We start from the raw sequence: 22,542 nt of genomic DNA on the forward strand, positions 1-22,542 counted from the left end.
GCTCAGTAGATTATAAGTGGGATAAAAATGTGCTTGATAAAGAGTTAAAGATAGTTCATGGCAAATACCTAGTTCAGTTCTGGTCATACAATAGGTACACCATAAATGCTAAGTGGGATGATAATGATAGTAATGATAATCAGATGATGATGATGATGACAACAATGATAAAGATGATGGCAATTATAGAGAAGAAATGCTGTATATGATAGCTGGAAATTTTTAGCTGGAAACAGTATGGTGTTAAAATGTATTTGAGTTTGAAAATTAATTCCACTTCTTAGTTCTATTTTGACCTTGAGCAAGTTATTAGCTTCCCTGAGCCTAAACTTATTCATCTGTATAAGTTTTGGTTCTGTTTAAAGGAGATGTCACTAAAGCATGTAATCCAACTACTGACATTTAGTGTATTAGCCCCTTTCCCCAACTTCTGCCTTTAGCATATATATCCAAAGCAGCTTGTTTTATTTCATTTGCTTTCAAGTTTTGGACATTGGGATGCTCACTTTCTGATTTTTGGAAAGGAAGTTGTTTTGCTTTGTATAGAGAGATTCACATTCCGTTGGTCACTGCTAGTCATTTGAGACCAGTTATATGCAAACAGAGTAGTGGGAACAAGAATCTCTAGCTGAGAAGTCACTTTCCAGCAACAAACAAACTCTGCAGAAGAATCTACGATTGAAAGCTAGTCATATGTGACACAGTCAGCATCTCTTCTCAACTATCCATACCCTTCTCCCCAAGCACAGTACATACACTCCATTACCCAAGGGAGGCAACCCACTTCTCTCCCTCCATTCAACTCAAAGTCCAGGATCTCCAGGAGTTGCATAGTCCTTACCATCATCTAGACCTGCCTTCTCAAGGTCTAGTAGCCTTAGATCTAAAAGAACAAGCTATCTGCAAGTTTCTATGGATTTACCATTAGACAAGAATAGAGCAGATGCAGGATACTCACAATGAAAACTATAAAAAAAGCGGAGGGGGTGGTGGTTTCATTGACAGCAACTGTAAAGGCCCCCTACCTTGAGGGTAGTTCCTTAAATAGCCCAGGACTCTTCGATCTTGTTCATTATTCTCCACGAACTCAGGCTCAGAACAGTCTGAGGTTCTGCCTCATTCATATCTTCCATGGCCATATTTGAAGTGGAAATTGGGACCAATGTACAACTTAGAAACCGTACAATTTCTGCTGGCTGTTTCTTGCTCATGCAAATGTGGAATATGAAGAGTTGTTTTATAGTTTTATGAGTCAAAGGGGATTTTTAAAAGGTTAGACTCACGGTCTTCTGGCAGTATAGTAGCTTCCACAATTTAGTAGAACTCCGATCCACATCTTTACAGAGAATTCCACATTCCAATAACCCCTGACAATGTTGAATTTCACTGAGACCTGTGATCCTGAAGAAAGAACGATACTTAAGAAGTCCTCCACACTTTTGGGTTCTGGGAAACAACTAACTGCAAAGAACCACCTTCTGCATGTGACTTAGATAAGACTCACAGATGCCCCCTGATTGCCTATGACAAGGCCTCACATAGACCTTTCAAATTTCCAGTCTCATCTCATAAATGATTAGCTGAACTGTTTATCCCCATTGACTCAGCTGAATACCTGATCATTTGACTTGATCAGATTTTAGTCAGGCTTCTTTCCTTCTTTTCAGATCCCTGAACTTTGTCTTGCCCCTAAGTTTAAGCAGCACTGAAATGCAGAATGACTCTTATTAATGGCCCCTTCTGAGAAACGGCTAAAGACAGGAAGGTTTTCAATGCAACTTTACAATCATGCCACCCACTCATCTCATTCCCACTTCTTTCTAGCCTTGTTTATTCCTCTTATAGGAGGAAAGCTTCATGAACATGGACCACATCTCTCCCAAGATTTGGGAAATTTTCAGACATTATTTTTTTAAGTAATCTTTTTTACCCCTTTCTCCATCTCTTCTCCTTCTGGAACTCCCACAATATGTATATTCTTTCCCTTGTTGATATCCCATAAACCACATAGACTTTCTTCACACTTTTTCATTCTTTTTCCTTTGTTATCTGACAAAATAATTTCGAATGACTTGTCTTTGAGTTCACAAATGCTTTCTGTTGCTTAAACAAGTTTTGATATTGATGCTCTTTCTTTTTTTAAAAGATTTTATTTATTTATTCATGATAGACACAGAGAGAGAGGCAGAGACATAGGCAGAGGCAGGATGCCTGTAGGATCCTGCAGGATGCTGGATACAGGACTCAATCCCAGAAGTCTGAGATCACAGCCTGAGCTGAAGGCAGACACTCGACCACTGAGCCACCAGGTGTCCTGATATTGACAGTATTTCATTTTTCAATTCATTCATTCTATTGAGCTCCAGAATTTGGTTCTTTCTTATTATTCCTATTTCTCTGTTAAACTTCTCATTTTCTCCTTCCTGATTTTGTTCTCTTTTTTGTGTTTTCTTGTAGTTCATTGGGCTGCCTTAAAACAACTATTTCAAATTCCATGTCTGACATACTGTAGATCTCCCAATTCTTTGGGGCCCATTACTGAAAAATTATTGTACTCCTTTGGTGGTGTCATGTTTCCTTGATTTTTCATGCTCCTTGAAATCTGACATTGCTATCTTCACATTTAAAGAGGCAGTCAGTTCCCCGAGCTGCCGACAGACCGACTGCCCCTTCCCCGCGCTGCCGCCTGCCACCCGCTGCCGCGGCCATGCCCTCCTCCAACAGCCACGACACGTTGAAGCTCCGCTTCCGCCGAGGATGCGCTCCCCGACCTCAGCGGCCACAACAACCACATGACCAGGGTGCGGACCCCCGAGCTCTATGCGGAGCTGCGCGCCAAGAGCAAGCATCCTCTGGGCGTCGTCATCCAGACCGGCGTGGACAACCCGGGCCACCCACCCCTACATCATGACCGTGGGCTGCGTGGCAGGTGACGAGGAGTCCTATGACATGTGCAAGGAGCTCTTTGACCCCATCCTCGAGGACCGGCCCGGCGGCTACAAGCCCAGCGACGAGCACAAGACCGACCTCAACCCCGACAACCTGCAGGGCGGCGACGACCGGGACCCCAACTATGTGCTGAGCTGGCGGGTGCGCACGGGCCGCAGCGTCCGCGCCTTCTGCCTCCCCCGCACTGCGGCCGCGGGGAGCGCCGTGCCCTCCAGCAGCTCGCCGTGGAAGCTCTGTGGAGCCTGGCCCGTGACCTGGCCGGCCGGTACTGCGCGCTCAAGAGCATGACCCAGGCGGAGCAGCAGCAGCTCATCGACGATGAGCCCGTGTCGCCCCTGCTCCTGGCCTCGGGCATGGCCCACGACTGGCCGGATGCCCGCGGCATCTGACACAGCGACGAGAAGACCTTCCTGGTGTGGATCAACGAGGAAGACCATCTGCGGGTCATCTCCAGGCAGAAAGGGGGCAACATGAAGGAGGTGTTCACAACGGCCTCGCCCAGATTGAAACACTTTTCAAGTCGAAGAATTACGAATTCATGTGGAACCCTCACCTGGGCTACATCCTCACCTGCCCATCCAACCTGGGCACAGGCCTGCGGGCAGGTGTGCACATCAAGCTGCCCCACCTGGGCAAGCATGGGAAGTTCCCGGAGGTGCTCAAGTGTCTGCGGCTTCAGAAAGGAGGCACAGGTGGTGTGGCCACAGCTGCTGTGGGGGGCGTCTTTGAGGTCTCCAACGCGCAGACCACCTGGGCTTCTCAGTGGTGGAGCTGGTACACGTGGTGGATGGTGTGAAGCTGCTCATCGAGATGGAGCAGCGGCTGGAGCAGGGCCAGGCCACTGATGACCTCGTGCCTGCCCAGAAGTGAGGCCCCAACCCGCATCTGCCACCACCACCAGCCCCCCTGCTTCCTCCCTTATTGCCCAGGCAGTGCCCGCCATGTACCCCTCTGATGTTCGCCACTTGGCGGCTGAGCCCTTAGCCCTGCTGTAGAGATTTCTGTCGCCCTTGGTAGAGTTTATTTTTGTGATGGCTAAGATGTTGCTGATGCTGAAATAAACTAGAGTTTCCGCCTGCTACCAGTCTCCAAAAAATAAAAATAAATAAAATAAAAATAAAGAGGCAGTCACTTCCTCCAGTCTCCTTTATTGACTGGCTTCAGGAGAAGAATACTTTCACCTGTCAGCCCTGCTGGAGATTCTGAGGCTTTCTAAGACCTTTCTGTGGATACTCCTGCTTCACACTTCTTGTTCCCTCTGGGTGGGGATAGGGTGACTCTTAAGATTGTACTTCTCTTGATCCTACAAAGCCAGTTTGGATGCTGACAGTATCCTGTTTACTTACTCTAGGGTGTGCAGAATGCTCAAATTTGTGTGCTTTCTCCCAATCCCACTGGGTTGGGCCAACCTTATGTGCATGCTCACTACCTGTCTACAAAGATTCATATTCATTGCCCTCTGGGGTCTGCACAGGGATCCAACCATGGGATATGTGTATAGGTGGGAGTGAGGCATGCAGAACACTGGATATGCCTGTGAGCCATTTGATAGGGGCAGTCTGTTGGTGAGGTATCCCTAGCAGCTGATGGGCAGGCTTCCTCATGGAGTGCATGAAACAGTTAGTACAGTCCACTTGTCTGATGAATTCTGAGCCTCGCCTGCTGTACTCCCAGCCTTTCCCTGCCTTTCAGTCATGTGGATAAACTTAATATTCTGAATCAGGTGAGAAAGAATTGGGCCTCTTTGGCAGCATCGCACACACCTGGGAAGCCAGGCATTCACTCACACGCTCTCACTTTCCCCTATGGGAGTAATCATAGGTCAAAGCATCTGTCTTGGCCCTGAGCTGTGCCACTTTGGGGTATGGGTGGTGGAAGTAAAGTGAAACTGTTCCTCTTACCCTATTAAATGTCTAATCTCAGACTTTTTTGCTCCAGTGGTATACTAGAACTTTTCTGATGGACTCTTTCACTCGGACAAAATTACTCTTCTGGGTGGATGATTGTCAAAATCAGTGGGTTTTTGTTTGTTTGTTTCTTTGTTTTTGTTTTGTTTTGTTTTGTTTTGTTTTGTTTTGGTTTGGTTTGGTTTGGTTTTGGTTTTGGATTTGGTTTAGTGGGGAAGAGGGTAGAAAACTCCTATTCCACCATCTTGCTGGTGTCACTCTCCAGAACGCTACTTTCTTAAATCTGATCTTGACCATAAGTCATTTTATCCAACTAAGAAGTGTAATGGGCCTTGGAAGCCCCAGGACAAGATTCTTTTATGAATCTGAGTTCACCTATTCACCAGGTGTCACATTGAGCTTCTAAATACTTTTTACAAAATGCTCCCCAAATGGTAACTGAAATAGCACAAAAGGATTCACAGTGATAAGATAGCATGGATAGCATTTTAACCTATATGAGAGAGATTGAAAAAGTTCTTGGAATATATGTATATTCCAACATATATATACACACACATATATGTACACCTATATGCTTATACATGAAAAAGTATGTATGAATATGTTCATATACACAAAAACAAGAGAAAATTATTAATAACTCGTTACTTTTTAAAAAGTAGTCGAGCCACTTAAAATAAAAATAAAGCAATTTAGGGGTACCTGGGTGGCTCAATTGGTTAAGTGACTGATTCTTAGTTTTAGCTCAGGTTATGATCTTGGGGTTAGGGGACTGAGTCCCCTGTCTGGCTCTGTGCTCTGCATGGAATCTGCTTGCCCCTTCCTCTGCTCCTCCCCCACCTCCACCCCCACTCACACTCATGCTCTATCTCTAAAACAACTCAAATCTTTAAAAAATTTTAAAAAATAAAGCAATTTAGATGAGACAAAACCATAGGAATCTTGTAATAAAGCAGGAAGAAGATGAAAATACAAGCATGGATTAAGAAATCTATTTATTTAGCTTCGAGCTTTCCGAAAATCAAAGACAAAAAGAGAACTAGTTTGATTACATAGTTCTTTTTTTTTTAAGATTTTATTTATTTATCCATGAGAGACACACAGAGAAAGGCAGAGACATAGGCAGAGGGAGAAGCAGGCTCCCTGCAGGGAGCCCTATGTGGGACTCCATCTCAGGACTCCAGGATCACACTCTGAACCCAAGGCAGATGCTTAGCTGCTAAGCCACTCAGGCATCCCAGATCACACAGTTCTAAATATATAATAAAAATAAGCATTATGAGCAACAGGAAGAAAAATAATTTAGGATCTGTAACTTCAATTCCTTTTGACAAAAGTGAAACTCTAATAATGGAAAGTCTTTTGTTCTATAGAACATGTTGACAGGCTGGGTCATTCATATCAGGAATAAGAAACATGCAAAGCTAAGTTTCTCCCCATAACAGAAAAAAAAATCTGGAGCTCTTGAAGCCACCTAGGGTCAAAGGGTAAGACAATAAGATTACAAAAGGCTTTGTCAGCATAATTTAAACCATTTCTATGACCTTCAAAATTTTGAATAAAAGTTACTAAAATTCAAGAAAAGCTTTTTTTAAGGAAACAGTAAAAATGTTATTGTTTCTAAGTATGCAGAGTATAAGAAAGATGATATTAGAAGAATTGTATATAAGTGTATGATGAAAACAGATATTCCTAGAAATATCCAACACCATAGAGAGGACTTTCCAATATTCTATGACTTGGAATATTCCTATTAAGGAATTGTACAGCTATGTCTTTTTTTAAAATTTATTTATTTATGATAGTCACAGAGAGAGAGAGAGAGAGAGAGAGAGAGAGGCAGAGACACAGGCAGAGGGAGAAGCAGGCTCCATGCACCGGGAGCCCGATGTGGGATTCAATCCCGGGTCTCCAGGATCGTGCCCTGGGCCAAAGGCAGGAGCCAAACTGCTGCGCCACCCAGGGATCCCTGTACAGCTATGTCTTAGGGGAAAATGATACCTTGGTCAAAAGGCTTAACAGGAGAGACAATTTTTTTTTGACAATTTTTGTCTTAATTCTTTATATCTTCAAAAATGGAAACTGAAATCATATAATAAGTTGTAACTTTGAAAATAAAGCCTCCAACAATTTGAAAATTTGTTATATTAAGTCATCTCTTAAAATTAACTTTGATAAAAGGCAATTATGTTAACTTTTAATTATAACTTGGAAACTTCGGCACTATGATAGATCTGAGGAATATTACTTAGACATACATAATTTGGGGACTCATATTTGATTAAGAAAGTGAGTATATTCCTACCCACCATAAACTAGTGTGATACATTATACACTGATACACTTTTTATTTAGGGGTAAAATTAGGAAGTTGAAAGATTATAGAACTGAAATAGTTTTATTTAAAGGAAAATGCTCTAACCTTCTCCATAATCACAGAGTTTAGGCATTTTCCCAAAAAACACCATGTCCATTGATGGAAATACTTGAAATCAACCACAAAAAGATCAACATGGCAGGTAACAATTAAGAATATACTTGATACAATGGGTTTTAGGGTAAAAAACAAAACCTAAAGCCAAAAGGGAGAGAAAAATTGGCTTCATAAACAGTAATGATAGACCTAAACTGAAGGAAGAGGTTTACATGTAAACCATTCAGAAAGACTAATCAGTCAGCTCTATCACTGTGTCTCATGAGGCTCTGCCCCAGAAAGGCAATAACAAATACCATCTGAAACACAGGAAATTAATGATTATGAGGTTCATGGTTTCTGCATTCCAGGTTAGTATCATTATTTCAGTTTTTAATATTCACATTCTTTGTAATGAATTTTGCGTTTTCTTCAATTTTCTTTGGGCAAATATAATTTCAATTCCACATAACTTAATAGGGAAATTCTGTTAGGATACTATAGGAATAAAAGGTGCCCCTTCATTTTCTTTCCTTTTTCTTTCCCTTAGGGAATAACAAAGTATAAGAAATACTAAAATGAAACTTCACTAAAAAATATAATACAAAGTTTTTATATTGCTATGATTGGGGGATCATGTAAACAAAGTTCTATCACACAACAATGGCTGAGATTTCAGGATATACACTAAAAAGTTTTCTTAATTCTCCTATGGCATTTTACCTTCAATTAGGATCAGTTGCCAGACTTTTACGGCAGCTCAGGGATGGCAGATTTATTTCAGGTATGGACTTTCTCTGTCTCTCTGTCTCGGTCTCTTTCTCTCCATACATATAGAGAAAGACTTTCTAATCTCGATCACTCTCATGCCTTGTTCCACAAACCAACAAAATGTCCAAAATATCCCCACATTTTATGCTTCTAAACCAAATTATGCAGAGTTCTAAACAGTCTTTTAACCTTGAAATTGACATAAACATCCATTAATGCATCACTTGCCCCGACTACATGCCTCTGAAAATTTGGTCATTAAATTGTCGGTATTTGGCACCTATGAGAAGTTGAGCCTCTGTCTACCCTCTTCATAATAAAATTGCCCTCTGAGTGCTGAAACAGCAAAATTAACAGGAATCAGATCAGACCCCATCAAAGATGTACAGCCATCTTCACGCACAGTCTGGCTTTGTGGATGAGAGCATAGGCAGTAATCCTAGGGTGTCTTGTGTAAGTTCATGTCCCACTCCTTCTGGTTGTGTGCACCTGGGAAACTTACTTAATCTTCTTGTGCCTCTGTTTTCTCATCTCTAAAATGAAGATGAAAATAATAGCACCTATATCATGTTGTTGTTTTGAGGTTACATTAGTTGATACATGCAAAGTGCTTTTAGGGGTTCCTTTTAGAAAGTAAGTACTAAATGTCTTTTCTCCTTATTTGTTATTGTTGTTGTTAACATCATTATCAGCATCGCCATCATCATCATCATCATCACTCCTAGCCAGCAAGACTAGCATATAATCAGAGCAGAGCAGATTATCTAAAGAAATAATCTATTTGAGTATTGGAGATGAAGTGGTTGGTTAAAATAAGCAGCTTCCCAGCAGAAGGAAGCAGCTCCTAGAAGGAGTAGGAACCAGTCTAAGAAGTCTACAAAGAGGCCAGATTATGACAAATTTACTGATTTATTGCAAAAGAGACAAAATCAGGTCTCTTGGGAAAGAAATACAGACTTTATCCTGTGACCCCCCCAAAAAAATTGTATTGAATGTTCTTTTATATCTTAGAACTGCTTTTTGCATAAGCAACATAAAAACATGTTGCTTCATTTACTATTATTTCTAATTTCCTTTTAAATAGAAATAGGTTTTTAGATTTAAAAATATATAAGTTTCATTTTCTTTTTAGGAAATAAAGAGTATAAGGATGTAAAGAGACAAAAATTCTTACAGTTGCATTTTTGAGTGCTGCCCTTTAAAAAACTGAGTCACTATTCTCTCACTTACTGGTGGTATCAGATCTTTGTCATTGGTTTTAATAACCATTGTCTGGTTCAATTTATTCCAGCTATTAGAGCAGAGATGCTAAATACCTTATTAGTTCCTTCTTGTTACTGTATTGAAGACACATCACAGTGAAAAAGGATGAGTGGAGATGTTGGGCAAAATCTTAAATGGAAATCTGCTCTTCTGCTTTTATTTGAGAGGCTTTGAACGAGTTATTTAATCCCTTTGATGATCAGTATTCTCATTTGTAAAATAGAAGGATTATACAACTTATAAAATTCAGAGAGAATAAATAAGAATCTATAAGTAAAATTATTGGCACATTTCCAATTCTCTATGACTATTAGCTACATTGTGCCTTCCTTTTCAGAAAACTGAACACACCAAATATACTATAAATTGTCCTAGTAAGACCAGATTAATTACATTGCTGTCTTTTCATCTGGTTCCAAGTCTTTTTAGCTTTTACCTTTTTTTTTTTTAATATTTACCTATTCATGAGAGAGAGAGAGCAAGTGTGTGTGTGGGGGGAGGAGGGGGGATAGGCATAGGAATAGGGAGAGAGAGTCCCAAGCAGACTCTACTAAGGGGAGAGCCCAACACTGGGCTAAATCCCACGAGCCTGAGATCATGACCTGAGCCAAAAACCAAGAGTCCCATGCTCAACCAACTGCACCCCTCAGTTAAAGAAAAAACTAACACAAATTAAGGAAGCCACACTACTATTTATGCAGCACTTACTTCACATAAAGTATGGCATTTAATTATCAAGTTAATCTTATGAGGTTGGTATTATAGAATAGATAAGATCAAGGCATAAAATAACTCTGAATAAAATAAGTCTTTGAGTAGTATTTCATATTCCTGTTCTGACACCAAGGTTGATGATTTTTGCTACACTTCCTCCATGAGTCCTGAACTGTTTTTTGAAGATAAATGGCATTTTCTCCCTCTCTCTCTCTATTTAAATTATATTGACTGATGAAGTCAATAAAATAAATTGTATTGACTTCACTGCAATGAAGAAGGTGGTATTCTAACTTTCTGGGCTATAGCAGTGAAGGAAGAGAGAGAGGCCTTACTAAAATGGGGCATACAAATCGTGGGAGGAGAAGAAGATCAGACCGCAAGAAAATAAATGTGTAACATTTCTAAGGGCATTAAATGCCATGAAAAAAATAAAGCACAATAAAGTGTTAAAGACTGAACATAGATAAAGTGCTCTGTAGTCTGAAGACTCTGTAGCAAGATGCCTTTCTAACAGAGCTAAAAATAAAATAAACAATGACAATATCCATCTGGCAGAGGTGGTTTCCATGCAGAGCATGTGCAAAGGCCCTGCAGCAGAACTATGGCTACCATGTTTGAGGAACTGAAATGAGGTCAGCATGGTTGAAGCAGATTGTCAAAAGTGAAGAGTGATAGGTGATGAGGTCAGAATTAATGTTGCCTGAGACTGTGTAGGTCATGTTAAGAATTTTTGGACTTATTTCAAATGAGTTGGGGAGTCATTGGTGAATTTGATAAGAGGAGTTTCTTAACACATACTAGAAGACTAGTACATTATTGCAATACTTCAGGTGAGCTTATTTTCTTCAACTCATTCCCAGATCATCATTCTTCTTTTACTTCATAATTCAACCAAACTTTATACTTCTCATATTCTCTGATACCTCCAACCTCTAAACACTGGAGTACCTTACCAAATATCAAGACTTATCATAAAGTCTGAAAATTAATAGTATAGCACTGATGTAAACTTTTATATCTGGACCAATGCCATGTAAATTGCTCCAGCCACACTGGTCTCCTTGATGATCTAGAGGCAGATCCACACGTATACAGAAATAGTATATGGCAGAGGTAGTAAAGAGAAGATTGATACTTCAATAAATAGTCCAACACAATTGATCCCTACCTTAACATCATTCATAAAAGTAAATAACCAAGTTATTTAAAGAACATAGATGAAAGAATAATTTCCAACAAAATTGGAAAACTCTTAGAAAAATATAGAAGCATCTCTTCAAGATTTCAGGATAGGAAAAAATCTACTTAAAAAAGATGCTCAAAGTTATAAACCATAAGGATTAAAAAAACAAAACAAACAAAACAACTTTTGTTCCTCCTCCTACTGGACTTCATTCTTTCAAATTTTATCTCCCAAGTTAGCAAAGAGAGGTGCTTGTCTTCATGCTGGAACATGGCAGATTTATCCATTGTACAGGGGACTTGTAACAGTGAATTATCTAGTCCTGGGACCTTATGCTCATTGTCAATATCTATAACAATTCAGACTGCCTTCTATTAAGGAAAAGGAAATGTTTCCAATGGTCTGGAAAGCCACTGAACCAAAATACCAAACACAAGCTCTACACTTGACATTTAAACACTTTCAACTTTATCTATAAAATGTAGATGATAATATATTTTCCACTGACTTTATAAAAATTAAAATCAAATAAGATATTATGTAAGGGTAAATACTTTTGAATCTCTCAAGCATAATAAAAATATCAACTATTATTAACATGAAGTCAGATATAGGCTAACAAAGCAAAGATCTAAGGCATGCATTAGGAAAACTGCAATTTTTAAAACTCACTTCTACACAGATGCTCTGATTAGTTTAGACAAAAATGGGAAGCCTTGATTTATCAAATCAATTGTTTTTCTGCTGCATTTCATTCTACTACCATAGACTTGGGGAGGTTGTAACTTGACAGCTATGTAATCTCTCTGGATAAAATGTAACCACAATGATTATTCACATTAAGCCTTAGATTTTGCAGAAAAATGGAAAACATAAGAGAGGTTCCTAAAACCTTAGACTCATGGGAACCACAATTTTTCTCAATTGTATTTTCTTTTTTTCTAAGGTATTCAAACTTCTTTGGAAGGGATATTGTTCTGTGCATTTGAGTGAGATAAATCACTCATGTCAGCAGATGATACCAGAATGCAGTTACAATGAATGACCACAAAACATTAGGGGGGGAATATATATATATATTTATATTTATATATTTATATATATTTATAATTATATATTTACAATATTATATATTTTTATATATTTATAATTATATATTTATATTTATAAAAGGAAAGTATGTAGCTGCCCCTATAAATATGTATGTATCATATGTATATGTATATATGTGTATCATATATGTATATGTATATGGTGGCTATGTCTGAACAAACAAACCAACACTATAAAGTACTGAGACATTTACTAAGATTTACATTTAATAAGATTAACAAAATATATTCCGTTTTTGCTGATATCACTGACTCATTTTAGGTAGAATTGTTATGTATGCTTATAACAATAATGTAAATATGAGAGAGAGGAAAGGAAGAAAACTATACAGAGAATGACTACTGACCTAATTGTGGTAGCAATTGACTAGGGCATAAGATATCCAGGGCACATTCAACTCAGGTTTCTTGGTAGCTTACATTGTCATCTAGGTAATCCATTCTTGCGTTATGGCACCCAGCAATGGGAGTGTAAAGTCAGTGATGGTGCCCAGTGATAATATTGTCCTGTGACCCTGAGTACTAACTGGCACAAATTTCTCTAAATAGTAAAATGTATCAAGGATAATAATTTGTGAGTTCAAGGGGGAAAAGTTTAGTGTGGTCATTGCCAGATACTGCTTTGTCCCTTTATCTCTATTAATAGGACCCCAGTTTTGTTTAGAGAGCAAATGAGCAGGAAAAGACAGCTGTGTTGTATGTTCTGTGAAATGGAAATCTACTAGAAGAATAAGTTATATATATTTTTCGTGCTGAAAAGAAAAACTTGGCTGGCTGCTCTTTGCCTTTTGCTTTTTGTCTTTCTCTGTGGAGGACAGTTGCAAGGCTAAGGTGGCAGAGCAGAGAGCTAGAAGGAAGCTGGACCATTGATGACTTTCTCAGGCACCTGTCCTATCCCTACACACTACATCCAGATTTCGTTTGATGTGAGAACAAAAAAAACAAATAAAAACACCTATTTGATTAAGCCATTAGAGTTGAATTATTGCTATTGCTACTGAACACAGTCCTATGTAACACAGCACCTAGCAGGTGAGTGTCTCCCATTACCTCATAGTATCGAACTCAAACTGTGCAGATAATTTTGGCTAATATTAAATTACATGTTAGACAAGTATTTCCAGTTATCATTTAGTCTTGATTACCCCCCAAGGAGAAAAGTTCAACACTGGTAGGTCTTTTTTTTTTTTTTTTACAGCTGAACACTGGTAGGTCTTAAACAGCTCTCTAAAACTTGTTTTTTCCTTTGTAACAGAGATGCACTTCAGGCTAAATTCTCTGTTAAGCATCATTATCCAACTAAAATTTAATAACACTGTTTTGTTTCCATTGTTTTACAGTCACCTTCTTGTTATGGCATAAAGTTACTGGTTTTTGATTCATGAAAATGGCAAAGTTTCCTGAGAAAACAAATTCAAATAAAAATGTGAATTAATTTAAAAGTATCAAGTAAACACAAACAAAAGTGATACAGAGGGAAAAATTTTATAAAAAGAAGGACAATAGTATATAAATGACTCCTTTGGTAAATTGAGTGCCAGATACATTCAATTCTGGTACTAGGCCTACAAGAATAATTGCAGACTCACCAACACTTTGGGGCCGTGCTCTCCTTGTCAGTTTAAAACAACATCGACAGAAATTACAGAAATTAGCCTATTTGGTCAAATCATCAGTACTGAAAGCTAACCTAGTTAGGAAAAACTGTATGCAAAAATCTCTTCACCTCCTACTTAACTTGTAAATGCAAAGTGAATGGTACATTTATCTAGACTCAGTTACCAAAATTATAGCCCAAATTTCATCCTTTTAATTCTAAAACATATTCCAGAATATTTTCTATACAGATGTTCAATCAGTATTTGTACAGTTTCAGTTATTGCAGAGAAGGGTAGCTGTGTTAGAAATATTCTGTTGAGCTAAAATCACAGCTTTATCACCTCAGATAATTTATTCAATAGGTTGAAATTTATTAAAAGTTCATAAATAATGCAAAATGTCAACATTCTTGGTGGCTCTTTATTCATTGGTTTGCAGCAGAAAGTTTAGTTGCTCATATAAATATTGCTTGCTCTTGCAAGTTCTCTTGTTTGAGAAATTTTAGGTTTTGGTGTTTGGGCATAATCTTATAGATCAGAGCAAAGGTCAAATTGTGTAGGAAAATTCAAAACCAAAGCTCTGTTATTGTGGACAAGGAAAGCATAAAATTATAGATAACAGATTCTTTAATTTTATAGTTGTACCAAATGTCCTCTCTATTTATTGTGATGTCCAAATAATGATTACGATGATTTTCCTCATGGAGGCCTTGAGATCCTAGAAATTTGTTCAGTAATTATTTATACTTTGGATGATTTTATTACAAAAGTAATTTATTCATCTATAGGCTGTGTGCTTCTTCCTCTTGGTAATTCCAGTAAGCCCATTTTAAAAATAAATTATATAGACAGCCATGCTTAAGTTACAGTCATGGAGTGATAATGGGTTACTGTATAAGGAAACGGTGTAAGAAAATAATTCAAAAGACAAGGGAATGATGTTGAAAATGTGGTGTGAGGGGCATCTGTGTGGCTCAGTCGGTTAAGCACTGCCTTTGGTTCAGGTCATGATCCCAGGCTCCTGGGATCAAGACCTGCAAGGAACTCCCTGCTCAATGGGGACTCTGCTTCTCTCTCTCCCTCTGCCCCTTCTCCCTGCCCATGCTCTCTCTCTCTTTTGCTCTTCTTTCTCTCTCTCAAATAAATAAAATCTTAAAAAAAAAAAAAAAAAAGAAAGAAAGAAAATGTGGCTTGTCTCTGAGGCATGCAAGTCCCAAGAAGGGGCCAGTACAGAGGATCACTGGCAAACCAGAGACTCATTCAGGAGCTGAGAGCACCAGCAGGCATGAGGAACATTTCTATAGCTTCAGAGCTGTTGTAAAAGGCAGTGGAAATCTAGATATATTTTCCATGGGGCTGGTTCACAGATTACCTCTTCATTCCAAAATACTGGCCTTGAAATATCATTTGGTAAGGAGTGTGCAGTAAGCAAGGGGGTATCGGTTGCATGGAGGTTAAGAGATGCAATGGCCTGTCCACCCTGGGATGTCCCTTTCCCCAGTACAGCACATTAAATGTTAGATCTCACAACTATTGGTAAGAAAGAACTCTCAAACTGAATTCCACCATTTCTGACTGGGCTAATATAGTCTAAGCTGGAGAGTATTCCTGAGCTATTTCAGATTAGTCCAACAAACCAAAGCACAACCTCATCTTTGCTCCATTATCTTTAGACAGTATATATCAAAAACAATGGGATTTGGGCACATGTGTAGGAGAAATAAATAGCCGGTACAGTGGAAAACAATCATCACTGTCTTGGGGAAAAAAAACATGGCTCAGGACAAAGCATCACTGAAAGTCATTAAGGAAGTGATTTGGCTGAACATATGCAAGAGGGAAATTACAAATAATAATAATGTCAAGTAGGTTTCTGCAATTAGAGACAGCTTACCACAGTTTAGCTGAGCTCAGAGTGGCTCTTAATCTAGGGCGTCTTCAAGAAAAACAATACAGGTTAGAACTCTACCTCTTTTGTACATAATGCTCATTATCTATCCAGAGCTAATAGGGTCCTGCTACACCTAAAACTATTATAAAGTAACAATATAATTCAGACTTACTTGGGTGTGCTGAGTATGAATGTGAGTTTTTTTTTCCTATGCACTTCACTTATTATGCCTGCCTCCCAACCCCTCTCTCCCTGGTAGCCAGCCATTTGTTTCCTGTATCTAGAAGTCTGTTTTTGTTTTGTTTGTTCATTTGTTTTGTTTTATGGATTGCACCTATAAACAAAATCATATGGTATGCATCTTTCTCTGTCTGACTTATTTCACTTAGTATAATACCCTCTAGGTCCATCCGTGTTGTCACGAATGGTACGATTCCATTCTTTTTTTTATGGCTGAGTAGTATTTTGTATGGTGTTTCTGTGTTTGTGTGCTGTGTGTGCCACATCTTCTTTATCCATTCATCAATGAATGGACAGGTAGGTTGCTTCCGTATCTTGGCTATTATAAATAATGCTGCAGTGAACATACATATTCACATATCTCTTCAGATTAGTGTTTTCATTTTCCTTGGATTAATATCCAGAAGTAGAATGCTGGATTATATGGTAATTTTTTTCCCCCTAAGGAACTTCCATACTGCTTTCTATAGTGGCTACACCAATTTATGTTCCCAGCTACTGTGTACCAAGGTTTGTTTTTCTCTACATCTTCACTTATTATTTTTTGCCTTTTTGATACTAGCCAATCTGACAGGTGTGAGGTGATATTGTGGTTTTGATTTGTAGTTCCCTGATGCTTAGTGATGTTGTGCATTTTTTCGTATGTCTGTTGGCTATCTGTATGCCTTCTTTGGAAAAATGTCTATTCAGGTCCTCTGCCCATTTTGTAATTGGGTAATTTGGTTTTCTGATATTAAATTTTGTAAGTCCTTTGTATCTTCTGGATACAAATGTGAGTTTTGAAAAAGATCTAATACATATGAATAGATGAGAACAGCAGGTTTTTTTAAACCTTCACATTACATAGAAGTGTCATTGCTGAGTAAATGTGCTGCTGCTGACTGTTGGGATGCAGTCAGTTTTGAATATTTAAGCAATAATTGACACTGTCTTTAAAGCGATGAATGGCTCCCATGTTGAGACCACATATTGCTATGTTTACTTAGAGGCTGAGTTGATGATAGGCTTTATATTACATGCAGGAAAGAAATGAGAGTATCTGAAAGATGTTTCATACTAATATTATTGTCAACACTGAGAGAGACACTGGTTTCTGATGTGAGCTTTGCAGGTTTTGAGTTCTTCATGAGAAAGTAGAGTTGTAAGTTTTAATTGAATAGTCAATTAGCATTACTCAAATATATTTGGGAACTCATTCATAATATAGAAATGTGTTCAGATAAATATTATACGGACAGAGGAAGTGAATAAATTCTTTTGTTCTGACATTCTGTAGGTTCTCCTATCATTCTTAAAACTGCAAAAAATAATCACGTTTTAAAACTTAAGTTTTAGGTAGTGTAAAAAAAAAAAAAAACAACAAAACAACAACAACAAAAAAACATGACTAGATCACTCTAAGTGTTTTATTTCAGCCAGGAAGCATGGTCCAAGTTGGGCAAACATGGCTATACAGAGGAATCTAGGAAAGTTTTCAGAGTGAAGTAGATAGGGTTCCACATTTTAAGAGAAAAGGCTGGATATTCTTACCCACCTTTTGGATGGCTTTCCAATTGCAACTCAGCCTGTTCACTATATTTTGGTTTTATATCCAGTCTGTATCATAGATTGGTGCTATTATATACCAAATGATTAAAACTCAAGAGTGTTGGAATTAAAGTCTGGACAACCTAAGATGATTCCCCCAAAATGCATAGTAACTAATCATTAAATAAAATATTAACAATATAAATTGAAAATGCTGAAGTAAATCTGAGGAAAAGAGTGATCTGTAGACACTTCAATGTAAAAAGGTGACCCCAGAGGTTGACTGCTTTCTGCATCTCATAGGTGTGAATTATCAAAAAATGATGGAGCAAAACTTAAATTTCAATTTTAGATGTATCTATGGTCAGAATATGAGTATGAAAATGTGTGCTTGGAATGTTCTTAGAGGGCTCATTGACCCTCGCTCTTCTCCTGAAGATGTAATTTATTGGGTGTTGTGAATTTAATCCAACTAAAGCTCCTGAGTGTATCACCTATCTTTCTGTAACTCAATTTGGCCAGCTCACTCTCTCTGCTGAGACCATGAAGATCCTTTTAAGTCTCTTTATTCTCAGAACATGAAGACATTTTATATCTTCTTTAAAATGGCCGTATCTATTTTAGGTGCAGCTCTATCTCGATACATAGAGCTTCTTGTAGGCAAATAGAAGTTAAGTGGGATTCTTTGGAACTGATTCCTTTTTGAAAGTTTTTATATCCATGACATTAACATGAAAATATAATCTCTATCTAAAATGCTCTACTATTCATTCTCAGATAAGATGAAAGAATATAGTTTTATTTTTATTCCAAGGCCATTAAATACCAAACTAGTGACAAATAGCAGAATAGGGCTACTACACACACTTTGATAATCTAATAAAAAATATCTTGATCAAGAGCTACCCAGACAAAAAAAAATTTAGTAAGTTCCCATAAGTCACAATATTAATCAAAAAGCTCCAGGAGGCAATGTTTTTGGTTCAAACTAGTTACCTCTCTCCATTCCTTTACTTTCTCTCATGTTCCATGTTGAGTAATCCTTACCAAGTATTTGTTCCATTTTCCTACTAACCTTTAAATATTGCTCCATCCTTGCCCTGCCACTTCTATCACATATGTATTCCTATTTCTCCTCTCCAGATTCTTATCGGTCTCCTGCTGTCTTCAAATTTTAAGTCGCCTTAAAGTGACAGAATAGTATAGGTAAAGCCTTGCCCCAAATTTCCCCAAGAAGTCAGGCAAATTTAATAGTCTAATAAGAACCACATTGCTACATGTATAAGCATACTTTGCTCCTTCTGTAGGGTGTGCACATCTGTAGGACTGTTTTCCATCTACTATCCAATAGGCACAGAAGCACCTCACAAGGACTACAGCATGCATACAATAAGACCAAGTTTCTTGATCTGACAAAGCATTATAATTTCCTTTCAAATTTTCTCTCTGGTTCCAAGGAATCAGTACCTGTAAATCACTTCTTCCAAATATTAATCATTCAAATTATTGCCATTCTTTCATTGTTTAATTTGTTCCCTGGTAGGAATCGTGGAGAAGAGTAATCTTCTGCTTCATTGGCTTCCAGAAGAAAATAAAAGGAACAAGAATTTGCTGATTGTAGGAAGTCATTTAAAAAAACAAAACAAAACAAAACAAAAAAACAAAAAACCTCTAAATCAGTCATTTCCAAGTGAAGTCATCACTCAACTCACCATTTGCCAGTGCCTCATTTCCTGGCCACCCTTGACTATAGTCCCAATAATACCTTTCCACTGCAGTACAGCCCTACTGGTCTCATTAAAACGCTAAACCATTCTAAGCACGTGAAACCTGAAATTAACAATATTCCAGAGATCTGACATCTGGGCTGCCTGGAGTAAACTCTGTACATCTATGGGCTGGCTGAGCTGCTCTCAGGCACGCACACTCCTCCTAGACTGTTCTTGACTGTGGCATTGAGATAGTCCCTTGACATCTCTCTCTTCGGACTTTAAATCTAATAAAAACATAGTATCTCCTAGATCCTAAAACTTGATTATTTCTTATTTATATATTAACATCTAATGAAGTGGAAACTCATCATATAGCCAAATATATTTTAAATTAGCATCTCTCTATTATCCCAGGGCCAAAACTATCATTAAGTCAATGGTGGGTTCTAGCCTCTGTAGAACCTTTGAAATGAGAAAATTGTATAATAATGTATAAAAAATTGTATAATAATAATAATAATTTGAAAGTATTTGAAAGACAAGTGTCCAGAGTAGGGTAATAATTTAGTGAACGTTCAAATAAGCAATATTTAAATATTGTTTATTTAGGTATTTATTTTGTGACATTCAGGGAATAAATGAGTTTCTTAGGGCTGGTGATGTGAGCTTCAGGGACTTTTGCAAGCTGCATATGCCCATGGTCAGAATATCCAACATATGTCATGCCGACAAAGACCTTTGTTTCTTTCTTCTCCTCTTTAATCTACTGTTCCCTTTGTTGGGAGAGTATGGTAGCCAGGATCTTATGAACCTTCCCAGCCCCCCCAAGTATCCTGCTGTATGTGCCCTGTATAATCCTCATGAGTGTGAATGGCTCATTAACATGTTCAGATATTGCCTCCATGATTACATGCTATCAGATGGCAAAGGGAGATTATGCTAGCTGAATCTGATCTAACCAGGTGTGTCCCTTAAAAGTGGAGCATTTTCTCTGGCTGGCCATAAGGGAGGAAGTCAGAGACAAGTTCAGGCCCACATGGAAGAAAAATATCCATCCTATGAACTGTCTAACCAGGGCCACATGGCAAGGAACTGCAGCCAGTGTCTAGGGGCTGAGAGTGGTCCCCAGCTGACAGCTAGCAAGTACATGGGGACTTCAATCCTAAACTACAGAAATTAAATTCTGCCAACACCAGTGATCTTGGATGAGAACCCTGGGCCCTAGATGGGATGATGGCCCCAGCATCCAATGTGATTTTAGCCCAGTGAGACTCTGAGCAGAGAGCCTAGTCACATCATGTCTAGACTTGTCACCTACAGACACTACAAGATAAGAAATTTGATTGTTTTAAGCTGCTAAGTTTGTGATCATTTGTTACACAGCAATAGAAAATAAACACAGAAGGACATGAGTTTACATTTATTTATAGTTATGCAAATAGCCACATGTAGGAAATTGAGTGATTTGGAATCTAGTAATGTTTTAGCAGCCCTTATAGATCTATGTTTTTGAAAGGTTCTTATCTTGACTTGGAAATTTCACTAATACCTCAAAGAATGCAAAGCCGGACAGGGATTGGGCTAGGTAATTCCTAGGGTTCTTTGTATATAGGGGCTGTACTAAATAAAGTCTATGATCCCTTTCCACCCAAATATCATAGAATAATATTGTCATATTTATGAGGTTTGTGTGACTAACTACAACATGACTTAACCCCAAGTATATACAACACTAAATAAAGGATAGACATGAGTATAGAGTGAGAGAGTTAATATTTCCTTGGTGCTTACTGTGCACCAGATAGTGTGTTTTCTCTATGCATTAATTCTTTTAATTCTCAGAGTAATCTGCAGAATAGATGCTATTGTCTATTTATACATGGAGAAACAAATGCTTGAATGATTTATATAAACTGCTCAGCAACTTCCAGCCATTAAGAAGTAGAACCAGAGTTCAAATCCAGAACTGTCTGATTCCAAAGTACAGATATTTTCACTGCTCCTAGGATAACTTACAAAATGTGTAGAAAAGATTTAAAATGAAGTCTTTTGAGAAAGCTGTTTCCCAGGGTGCCTGGGTGGCTTAGTTGATTAAGCATCTGACTCCTGATTTCGGCTCAGGTCATGATCTCAGGGTCGTGAGATTGAGTCCTGGGCAAGGAGCTTGTTTAAGATTCCCTCTCTTATTCTCCCACTGCCCCTCTCTCCCATCTCAAAACAAAACAAAACAAAAAGGAAAAGAAAAAAGTTGTTTCCTGTTTTTCAGAGGACATTGTCCCAATCCCACCTTAATTTGTCATGGTTTGTAAGTGTATGCAGTGTACAAGATAAAATAACATGCAAACTCCAGAAATAGTTTTAAATGCTTTTCTTTCAGAGTTCAATCCATTCCTAAATATTTTTTAACTTTTTTCTTTCTTGGTTCTTACAAGTATGCACATTAGTAAAATCTCTGGGTACATGTAAAACCATTTTTTATTATTAATACATTTTAAAATATTCTGTTTGGAATAGCATCTTTTGTAGGAAAAAGTAAACATTTCCTCTTGTTTTTTTCATGGAATTAGTAAGATATTGATGTTTTTATCAATAAGTTCACCTTCTTTTTTTTTTTTTTCTGTAAGATTAAGGAACAGGGCCTAGAGAATAACTGTCAACCCTGAATATAGCACTTGAAAAATAAGGAAGTCAATGAGTTCTGAAAGCAGATACTGATAAAAGGTAAGAAGTAATAACTCAAATAAATGTCTGCTTTTTCTGGACTTTATATAGTACAATGATAATTTGAGGCCGACTATAATTTAGTGTTTAAAGGAAGCAATAGTTTTACAGATGTACATTTATCCTCTGAACTTACAAACATTTAAACAATATGCATGCGTGATAGAAAACAGGTGTGCTGGCACAAAAATGCAGCTGTAATGTAGCATATTGTCAAGTATTAAATTCATTTGCAGACTCTTGTAATTTCTTTTAGTATAAGTTAACATTAAAGTCACGAAATAACTGTTATTTGACAAAAAAGGGAAATGTAAATTATTCTGGATGTATTTTTTTTTTTTTAAGGATCCACACCAGCACCACTATCTGAAAACTATGGTGTTTATGCTTAAATTGAGTATTTATTCCATTCCTTTGAGACATTATTGGCTGGCTGTCTCTGCTTTGGAGAATGGATAAATTGGTTTTAGCTCCAGTCTGGTGGTTAGATCTGAAACTTAGGCCAGATAGTTATACTAGTGTCTTTAATTATGTG

General features: G+C 37.9%; 1 pseudogene; it reads left to right on the forward strand.

The window, feature by feature from the left end:
* Positions 1-1,171: 1,171 nt before the first annotated feature.
* LOC144318686 (creatine kinase B-type pseudogene) lies at positions 1,172-4,034 on the forward strand (annotated as a pseudogene).
* Positions 4,035-22,542: the final 18,508 nt, after the last annotated feature.

This window comes from Canis aureus, chromosome 1 (genome assembly GCF_053574225.1).
Source record: "Canis aureus isolate CA01 chromosome 1, VMU_Caureus_v.1.0, whole genome shotgun sequence".
Classification (NCBI taxonomy): domain Eukaryota; kingdom Metazoa; phylum Chordata; class Mammalia; order Carnivora; family Canidae; genus Canis; species Canis aureus.